The sequence below is a fragment of the Lynx canadensis genome, chromosome D2 (assembly GCF_007474595.2).
Source record: "Lynx canadensis isolate LIC74 chromosome D2, mLynCan4.pri.v2, whole genome shotgun sequence".
Lineage (NCBI taxonomy): Eukaryota > Metazoa > Chordata > Mammalia > Carnivora > Felidae > Lynx > Lynx canadensis.
The window spans coordinates 12958611-12969182 of record NC_044313.2 but is presented as its reverse complement, the minus strand read 5'-3'; the positions used below and the strand labels follow the sequence as shown (position 1 = coordinate 12969182).

The 10572-nt window shown below is 50.0% G+C and overlaps 1 long non-coding RNA gene across 1 annotated transcript; it reads left to right on the top strand.

Moving 5' to 3' along the window:
• Positions 1 to 2673: 2673 nt before the first annotated feature.
• LOC116738369 lies at positions 2674 to 7522 on the top strand. The gene is made up of 2 exons (XR_004344224.1): positions 2674 to 2759; positions 3619 to 7522. It is a non-coding gene; the product is annotated as an uncharacterized LOC116738369 (long non-coding RNA).
• Positions 7523 to 10572: the final 3050 nt, after the last annotated feature.

Sequence of the window (10572 nt, the reverse complement as noted above, 5' to 3'; positions counted from 1 at the left end):
GAAAGCTAGAAGTATTAGGAAAAAATACCGACGTGTGAAAACAGATTTGTGGGCTTAGGTCTCTATTGTTGCCTACCTATTGAGACGTCTACAAAAAAGTTTTTTCCCCCCAAACCTTTCTGCTTTCCTTATTCTTAAATGTTCAAAGTGATTTGCATTTTCTGGAATATTCATCTAATCACTGACATCCTCACTTAAAAGGAAATCAGACTACTTTGGGGCTGTGTTGTTGCTCACTGTAAATCCTAACTGTGTTAGGAGGGAGCAGAAAAATAAAATTGGCAAAATTCTAGTCTCTGTCCTTTGGTGCCTTGCTGACTTCCCTGTTTTCTATCAGGTCTCCTGTGTTTATGCCACAGCTCAGCCAAGGGCTGATGCACACAATTTTCTTCACATGCCAACGCGACACCTCGAAGTATACCTGAAAATAAAAATAGAGAAGGCTTTGAAAATTCCCTGTCCATGGCAAGGTAGGAGTACGTGGTGAAAGACATCTGGGGTTGCCATGATGTCCTCAGCAGTCCGATGAGAATCGCGCCCGTCTTTAAAACATCTGGCTCTCTCCCCTGTCCCCTTTACGGAGATGTTGCTGGGATAGACGGAGACAATTTCAGGAAGGTTTGGGGCTCAGGAGGACATCAATGCAACGCATTGTTTTTGCGCGGTCTGGCTGGAGGGTGTAGCACAAAGTAAAATCAAGACCTCCTCTTTCATTGTGAAGCACAGTTGGGCTGTTTGATCTCTTAAGTCCTCGGGTAATTGGAGTCTACACAGCATGTGGAATCGGGGCCTGAGCGGCTCGCCCGCCTGCCCAAAGCCCGCCGCAGACCCGCCTGGGGCACCATTTACCCCCGGCCAGATCCAGCCTGCATTCACGGTTTTCTGCCTGGACACGGGCAGCGATCCTGAGCTGAGAAAATGAAGAGGTGGGGATTTTAAATGCCAAAACTGCTGTTCGTTACCAGGTACACAGAGGTTGCCAGAAACTCCCCGAGGTCTGGGGGCACGTCACATTCCACGACCCTCTCCCCATGTCCTGATCCAGCTTCACCACGGCAGACCGGTGTTTCACACCAGATTGCCGTGACATCCACCCGCCCGCCCAGATCACCCTGCGCTCTTCCTCCCCAGGCCCATCAGGTACCATAGTTGGTTTCCACACCATCTTCCAACACGTAGTTACCGGGCACCTACCAGGCGCCAGGCACTCAGCTGACTGGGAGCTCTGCGGTGAATGACAGCGATATGCTGTCCTCAGCAAGCAGGGTCACCAAGCATCCCAATTTGCCCAGAACTGAGGGGGTTCTGGGACTCGGTGCTTTAGGCATTAAAACTGGTATAGCCCCTGGCAAATCGGGCCGGGTTGCTCACTCAGTAAAGAGCCCAGCATCTACTGTCTTCTATGGGTCTTTGTCTTAGAAAGAAGTTTATGTCCCTGTCCCCAAAGGAGGGTCCTTCGCCCATGTCTTCGTGTCCAAAACATAGAAGCTTCGCATAGAGCTAGGCAGGACTGCAGTTTTCCAAGCCAGATGCTTCCTTTCCGAGATAATCACGGGGTGGATCCAGGTTTTGAGGGGCTTGAAGCTTATACAATCTGGGACCCTCTCTAAGAAAAATAGAACGCTGAATACGAAATACGATGCTGTGTGGGAGGGAATGTGCAAGACCAGGGGCCCAAAGGGTAAGATTCATTTAGCCTCATGTTCAATCTGCCTTTGCATATGATAATAGTAATCAGTGATTCATGTTTATTAACTCGCTTAATCCTCACAGCCTATGAGGAAGATGAGGTCATCCTTCCCATTTTACAGATCAGCAAGCTGGGATCCAAGGAGGTTAGGTAACTTGTCTGGGGTCACCCAGCAAGGTCCACCGCTCAACCTCCTTCTGCCAGAAATGGCAAATGGATGGTGGGGACCAATGACTCTGCCTCCCACTGGGGCAAAACTTGCAAAACAAAATCACCTGGCTAAGCAATTCAACAGACTCAACTGATTTCAAAATTAAACCCCAGGAGAAGGTGAGTGCCTCTGTGGCTCTCAGAGAGGGGATTTATCCTGCAGACATCACACATTTCTCTAGCTGATGATGGGAAGGCTGATGTGAGCCTTGCTATGCATGATGGTTGTACCTGGAGGTCTACCTTCTCCCGCTAACGGAAGGCGGTGGACTCTCCCCAGTCTGTCGGCAAGTCTGTGAGGCACTGCTTTCTTGCCTTGTTTTTTAACATGACCTTTTCCCGCGTTTCCACCCTCTCTCCTTTGAGCCCAGCCTGTGCCGGACACACGGGGGGTATCCGTTGGCCCACAATCCCATAAGAAATCCACTGGGCAAGTGCAGTGGACAGAAGATAAAGTGTGTGCGCTTTGCCACCTAACTCCTGGTCTTGGAGTCTTGCTCCTGTGATCGCAGATAAGTCACTGAACTTCCCCATGCCTCAGTTTCCCCATCTGTAAAATGAGGGGGTTAACAATATCTATCTCACTGGGTTGTTGTGAGGAGTGAATAAGTGACTATACGTACAACGACTCAAAAGGGCCTGGTGCACAGTAACACTATAAATGTTAACTCTTTTTTTTTTTTTTAATTTTTATTCATCTTGAAGGAGAGACAGACAGAGCGTGAGTCGAAGCAGGCTCCAGGCTCTGAGCGGTCAACACAGAGCCCAGCTCGGGGCCCGAACTCACGGGCCATGAGATGGTGGCCTGAGCGGAAGTTGGACGCTCAACCGGATGAGCCAGCACCCAGGCCCCGCAAATGTTAAGTCTTGTTATCATCATCAAATGATTATTATTACTGGCAAGTGGGCACTTCCGTGTGGAAATCCCAGCGAGGAGGCAGGGCAGTCTTCTGGGTACAAGACTACAGGTGGGGCGTTTGCATGGCCACTTCCATATAGAATCCGCAGCGACTTGTTTAGAAAGCCTCCGTTCCCTGACCGTCTCGGAAGCAGTTCGGGTCTGTCCGCAGGACACAAGCTCAGCCTAGAAATGGCCCGTTAAATAGCCCCGGTGAGGAGTCACATCGATGGCTAATTAAAGTGGCATTAACCCTAATGGGCTGGGGAGCAGGACTCTTCATTTCCCCACTGTGGGTTTGCGCAGGCTGGGCCGGGCGTCTCCCCCATCCTGGGCTCGCACCTTGGGGTGAGTGGGACCCTTGGGAGAGAGAGGCTGGGTGCGGGGCCAGAAGGGACGCAACTTCGGAACCTGCTTATTGTTCCCGACAAATAATAATATAATTAAGGCAGAAATGTGCGTGTACCCATCAGTCACAGGTGCTGATAATAGTTCACCTAATTACTTCATTATTTTTTGCCACTCCGGCGGGCAGTTTGTATTTACGTCCTGCACACGGTTCCATTACTACCACTCATTGTGCCGATTCCAGCAATTCCAAGGAGTCTCTGAGGGGCCTGGACAAGTAGAATCTTGTTTTTCTTGATTTCCCCGGAGGAGAGGAGCTGTTGGGGGAGGGGGGCGGGGCCGGGGGGGGGGCGGGGAGGAGTTTGGAGGAAAGCATACAACATCCACCTCCAATCGCTTAGCTCAGATGAGTGATAAATGATGGGCGATTTTTGAAACGCTAGAATTTTAAAACAAAACAAACATACCCTAGCCTTCGAGTTTCAGGGCCAGCCGTGGTGACGAGCACCTCTGGGCCCGCACCCACGAGGACGGAAAAGGGCTTGGACCCCGGCCCCTCTTCTTTAGGTTAGAAGCCCAGAAGTCCTGGGGGGTGCGGGGGTTGGGGGGGGGGGTACCTGCTGTCCTAACGAATACCTGGCCACAAATGAAAGAAGTTGGTGTGGAAAAACATTGTGAATTGTAGTCACTCAAGCATCAGTAAATCTGCTGGAAGTCAGGGCTGGCTGTTTGTAGCTTGTTTAGATGTTGACTGTTTACAAATTGCATTTTCTCTTTGAAAAAGTGAGCACCTCTCAGGGCTGGGGTGCTTCCTGCCAGGGGATAAAGGCGGCCTGTCGTTGATCAAATTGGTGCAGTTCTTCACTTTGGGGCCCTTTCCCTCCTCTGTTCCCTCTTTCCCTTCCTCCTACGTTTACAAATCATTCTTAAACCCAGCCCCCAGGCCCTGGGCTCTGTACAACTTTCTATTTTCTCATTATTTGCAGGTATCTAGAGGAGGGAATGCCGACACTGGCTGGTCTCCCCGCCCCTCTCGGGCCCCACTTGCTTGCAAAGGGGCTTCAAGGACCTGATTTACACACCTCAGCTCATTTGCAAGGTCAGGAGCCAAAAGCAAGCAGGAGAAAAAAGGCATACGCCAAAGAAAAGTGACTGAGTCATTAGACTACCGGAGGGCGTGCATCCGAATTCCTCCTTTCACACAGACCCAGAGGACAGGTGACCGTTCCAAAGCCCCACAGTGGCCGGATACAGCCAGGAATGGAACCCGGGGCTGCCGACCTCTGTGTGCAAAATGCCTCACAGGAGCTGCTTTTCGGAGTTAAACACCTCTGTGTTTAAACCCATCCATTCGTTTGTTCATTCAGCAGATAACGGGCAGCTGGTCCACAGTTGGACCAGCCCTAGACCCACAGAGATGTATTTTAGAAAACCAGGGACCCACAGGCACAGGCTTCAGCTCCTTGAAAGACCCACAGGAGAGACCGAACTCTGTGGTTTGCAGCTAAAGCTCCTTCCCGAGACATCTTCCCTGTGTGGTCCCTGGTAACAGTTGTCCCTCCTCAGACAGGAGCTTGGGGTTGGGCTAGATGCTAAGGGCAGTAAATAAGCAACAGATCTCCTTTACATCACTCTGGTCCCAGAGTGGAGGCGGATCCCAGGCAGAACTTCTGACGGGTGGTTTGCAGCCAGAACTGTGCTCAGAGGACCACTCCTCAAGAAAAAGCGAGGACTGATAGGAGACGTCGCTCCTCGCCGTAACCCCAGGGTCGTGGAGGGTGTCGCAGTTGCGGTGGCCCAGCACCAGGTGAGGAGTCCACTCCTAGGGCTCCTCTGCTGCCCTGTGCTGTGGTCTGCAGGGATGGCACAAGCTTACTTGGAGGGCATGAGTTTTCACCGTGCCTACACGTTTAAATTGTGTTGCAGACAGCGGAAAAAGCATAAGACAAGCTGTGTACATTTTCTGGGGCTGCTGTAACAAATTCTCACAAACTGGGTGTCTTGAAACACCAGAAACTTATTCTCTCAGGGTTCAGAGACTGAAAACCCAAAATTAATGTGGCAGAGGGTCCGTGCGCCCTTTGAATGCTTTAGGTGGGGATCCTCCCTCGCCCATTCCCAGCTTCTAGTGGTTGCTGGCAATCCTTAGAGTTCCTTGGCTGTTAGACGTGTCACTCTACTCTCTGCCTCTGTCATCGCATGGAGTTACGGGCCGAGTTGTGTCCCCTCAAAATTCATGTGTTGAAGCCCTACCTCCCAGTACCTCAAAATGTGATTATACTCGGGGACAGAGCCTGTCAAAAGGCCATCAAGTAACAATGGGCCATTAGGGTGAGCTCTGACCCAACATGACTGGCAAAGGAGATTAAGCCCCAAAAACATCACCCAAAGACGACCATACGAGGGCACAGCAAGAGGGCAGCCATCTGCAAGCCGAGAAGGGAGGCCTCAGAAGAAACTGCATCTGCCGACACCTTGATCTTGGACTTCCAGCTTCCAGAATTGTGAGAAAACAAACTTCTGTTGTTTAAGCCACCTCATCTATGATATTTTGCCATGGCAGCCCTGGCAGAGTAATACACGTGGCTTCGCCCTCCCTCGTCTGCCTGTCTGCACCTCTTCCTATAAGGACACTAGTTACACTGGATTAAGGGCCCTCCTTACTCCATGATGAGTATGACCTCATCTTAACTACTTACCTTTGTAACAACATTACTTCCAAATAAGTCAGGCTCACAGGTTCCTGGAAGGATATGAACTTTGAGGAGAACACTATTCAATATAGTGCAATTTGCCTAAAAGAGTAGCTTGCCTTAACCCACTTTTCGTGATGACTACTTTTTTAGGGACCACCACGTTCCTCTTCCTCCTGGAGGGAGGCCAAGGGACAACGGACACCATGCTAGAGATTTTGCGAAGGACAAGAGGCTAGTAAGAACAGCCCAGGCGTCAACAAGGGCTGGGAGAACCAGTCTGAGAGGTACAGAAATGTCACACTATGTCCTCCAACAGCCCATACCTTACCCACTAGCTGGGATGGCCCAGGCTGCTTTCTCCAGCTCTGTCCATCAGGAGCAGCTTTGGAGTCTTGATAATTTGTGGTCCTCTACACCTGTGATCTGTCACTGATTCCAATGTTTCCTGGGAGGGGAGGGGAAGGGAAGGGAATGGAATATGAGATGTGAGGTCGAACAACTAGTTTGATCCCTTCCCATCAAAAAAAAGCCAGCTCTTCTCAAGGATGGTGGGGCTGGGGGGTGGGGGTGGTTTAGGCAGGCGTCTCTCGTGCCTATTTGTTAGAAAGAAGGAGACTTTGGTGGTCCTCAGTCTCGGCCACCTAGAGTGGAATCACCTGGAGATCTTTGACAAATACTGATTCCTGGATTCCCCCAGAGATGTTGATTGAATTGGTCTGGGACAGGTCTGGGCATTAGGATATCTAGAAGGTCCCTAGGTCATTCCAATGTGCAACCCTGGCTAAGCAATAACGGCTATAACATGTCCAGAGCCCTGAGGTACCGAGTAAATGGAATCGAGGTGAACTTTAGATCATGCACTCCAACTCCCTGACAAAAGAGACCAGGAAACCAGTAACTGATTGCCCAAGCACAGAATCCAGGGAGCCGAGATGAAAACCTACAGTTGGCTGAGGCTCCCAGCAGCCACTGGCCTCTCCCAAAGTTTTCATTTCCTTGCTGCAAATTAACATATTTAATGATCTCAGTCCATCCTGCTGATCTGCATTTTAATGAGGTCTGCAGGCTTTTATTGACCTGGTATTCCTTACCCAGATAACTCTTTTCATCTACATTTGAATGTGGGCATCAACCTCCCTATTGCTTTGGTACCTAATCTAATTGGCTTCACGTGGAGAAAAGCCACACAACAGAGCCCTAGCCACCTTCAGCGTGGGTTGTCATCAGTCACCGGGAAGCCCAGGTAAGAACACAGGCCTGGTTTTCAGCAAACTACCCTAGTCCGCAGACATCCATGAAAGGCCCACATTCTCTGCACGACCTCCAGTGGCAATCTGTTTATGAGTTATAGGCTCAGCTAGCTAATTGTTTCTAACAATTACAGCCATCCGATGCCTCATTTTTCCCATCCAGACTTTTCAACTTGTCTACTTTACCTCTACAGACTGAAGAGTTGTGATTTGCTTTCGTATGCTCATAACCTGTTGATTCAGGTCCCTTGTGTTGGCTTAGTATTGGAGAGCAGGAAAATGGGAAGAAAAATTAAATAGATCGTGTTCAATTCAGTGGGGATGAAGTCAAGGGTCAGCTTTGTTGAAACTGGGAAAGAAAAGAGGCCTTTGTGTCTCCTAAGGAAGGTCTTTATAATAAAACAAGTTTGCAAAGTGTATTTTTTTCTTATATTTATAGTGGCTTCTTTATTATTATTTTTTTTAACCTTTCAGACTATCTTCTTGTTGTCGTTCCTTTGGAAACACGGTCTTGGGCTCTCTTCCCTCTGTCTCTGATTCTTCCTTTCCTCTCTTTGGGAAGCGCCATATTCCTTGAAGAATCCTGACTCTTACAAGGAATGTTTTCCTGTGGATGATTTTCATATAATTTATTGCCAAGTCCTCAAAGATAAGAAAAGACTATACTTTTGCATTAGTTCTCTAAGGAATTTCATGGAGATCCTTGGTTGCAAATCACCCACTTAAAATAATGAAAGCCCAACCTAAGTGTTTACTCGCTGGGGGTGCAACACTCTTCAGCTTGCTAGAAGGCCTGGGGCACCCGGGGTGCTGGGACCTGCCTGCTGGGATAGGAGGAGTTAATTAAATTACCTTGTATTTAGTGTTAATTTTGTCCTAGGCTTGTCAGATAATAGACGACAAGCCTGGACTTGACTGGGAGCGTCAGCCTGGGCCTGAATAGAGTCTCCTCTCCTGGGTTGTTCTATTGTCAGATTAATTGAGTTGACATGTTGGTTGCGATTAGTTACAAATGTGGCTCCAATATTATTTCAACAGGTGTCAACTTGGGGGCTGTGGCCAAAATCACACCACCAGCTAAAAGAGAATGACAGTTCAGACATGACTGTGTCTTGTCCAGCCGGGGGAAGGGAAGGGAAGGGAAGGGAAGGGAAGGGAAGGGAAGGGAAGGAAAGGGGAAGGGGAAGGGAGGGGAAGGGAGGGGAGGGGAGGGGAAGGGAAGGAAGGGAAGGGGAGGGGAGGGGAGGGGAAGGGAAGGAAGGGAAGGGGAGGGGAGGGGAGGGGAAGGGAAGGAGAAAGGAAGGGAAGGGAGGGGAAGGGAAGGGAGGGGACAGGAGGGGAGAGGAGGGGAGGGGAAGGGAAAGGAGGGGAGGGAAAGGAGGGGAGGGGAGGGGAAAGGGAGGGGAAGGGAGGGGAAGGGAAGGGAAGGGAAGGGAGGGGAAGGGAGGGGAAGGGAAGGGAGGGGATGGGGAGGAAGGGAAAGGGAAGGGAAGGGAAGGGAAGGGAAGGTTGGAGATGTTTCTGAAGAACCATCACTTGCAAGAGAATTTAAGACTCAGACAGGTTAAGATGTCAATTTGACATGCACTTGATTTGGGTTCAGCTTGCAGCAGGGAACTCTGGGTGATAGAAGAATGTATTGAAGACCTTCCTGCATTAGGAGTGAATGCTTTTGATTACTGATTAAAATTTTCATCTGGAAGTGGTTTGTAAGAAGTCCTAATTAGCGTGAAATTATACTTCCCTGTAGTGTTGTGGTCCCCGATGCATACAGACCAGACCTATAAGGCTGTAACTCCCTAGGTAAGGAAAGTGTTTAGATCATCCAGACCCCCTGATTGCCAAGCCCTGGACTCAAGTGATATTTCCCACCCTTGCTCCCAAGTCCTGAAGGGTACTTCTCACTCAAACGAGACAGCATCCGGGGCGCCTGGGTGGCTCGGTCGGTTAAGTGTCCGACTTCGGCTCAGGTCATGATCTCACGGTTCGTGAGTTCGAGCCCTGCGTCGGGCTCTGTGCCGACAGCTCAGAGCCTGGAGCCTGCTTCAGATCTGTGTCTCCCTCTCTCTCTGCCCCTCCCCTACTCACATTCTGTATCTCAAAAATGAATAAATGTTAAAAAAAAATTTAAACAAAAACACATGAGAAAGCATCCTCGCTCAAATGTAAAAGACTCTCAAGGTTATTTCCCCTTCTTTTAGACAACTAAACACAAGGCATGACCCACTGAAAGTACAGTTGACCGTTGGGCAATGTGGGGGTTAGGGGCGCTGACCCGACCCCTTGCACAGTGAAAATCAGTGTATAACTTTTCTTCCCCCCAAATTTAACTACTAAGGCCAACTGTTGACCGGAAGCCTTACAAATAACATAAATAGCCAATTCACACGTATTTTCCGTGTTACATGCATTACAACTGTCGTCTTGCAATGAAGTAAACTAGAGAAAAGAAAACGTTATTAAGAAATCGTAAGGAAGAGAAAATACATTCCCAGTACTGCATTTGTACGTGGAGGCCCCCACGCTCCGGAAAAACGTCTGCCTTTGGTAGTTATTACTGAACCCAACAATGCCAGCCCCTCACCCCGAGAATGAGGAGAACGAGCCTGTGCCCTCTGGAAATTCAACATGAACCGCACATTTTCCCATACTGGTTGGTATAGTTTCCTCACGTTAATTGTCCAGTGAGTCCTGTCCTGCACAAAGGTCTCTGCAGGAGTGCAAATCAAAGTGTGTTTTCTGTTCCCTGATGAGCCCAGGACAAAGTTAGGGAGATCGTTGAGCTCTCAGTATCTGACACATCACGCAAATCCGTGATGACAATAGGGCTGGCACGGAATACCCTGGTCGCAATAAGTCTTGAATCGTCGAGCCGAGATCCACAGAGAGCAGCAGGTGTGAGAGCCTGTGGGTCACACGAGGGACCCCAGAGCCATTTTGCCTTCTCTGTCCAGCCTCAGAGGAAAAGCCTTGGGTACACGCTGCCGGCCTATCAGTAGAAAAGATGTGGCGGGGGCATTCTGGCTGAGGCCCTAAGCAACGTTCCAGAAGCCCCCCGTGCCCTGACCACCACCGCCTGCCTGCCCTGGGTCTCCACAACAGCCTGCTGCAGCCACCACAAGCCCAGAGCAGCTGGCAGCAGGTGACCGGGAGGGGAAGGGAGTGGGCGTGGCGGCGGTGAGTGAATCACCCCCCCAACACCCACGGTCCCCACACCCCCTCCGGATGTCTCCGCGATCAGTCCGCCGATGGGCAAGCGATGACGGCGGAACACCTGGCTTTGCTATAGCTTTACACGCCTGCCACAGGCACTCTGGACACGCAGGGTCACGTGTTGGGTGGAGGGTGGGGAACCAGCTGAAAATGTATCTATTCATCACAGCAAGACAAGGGGAAATCAGGACACGGTCCCTAACATTTGGAAGAGCTAAACTGGGGCCCGGGTCTTCAGAAACAAAATGCCATTATATACGAAGACTG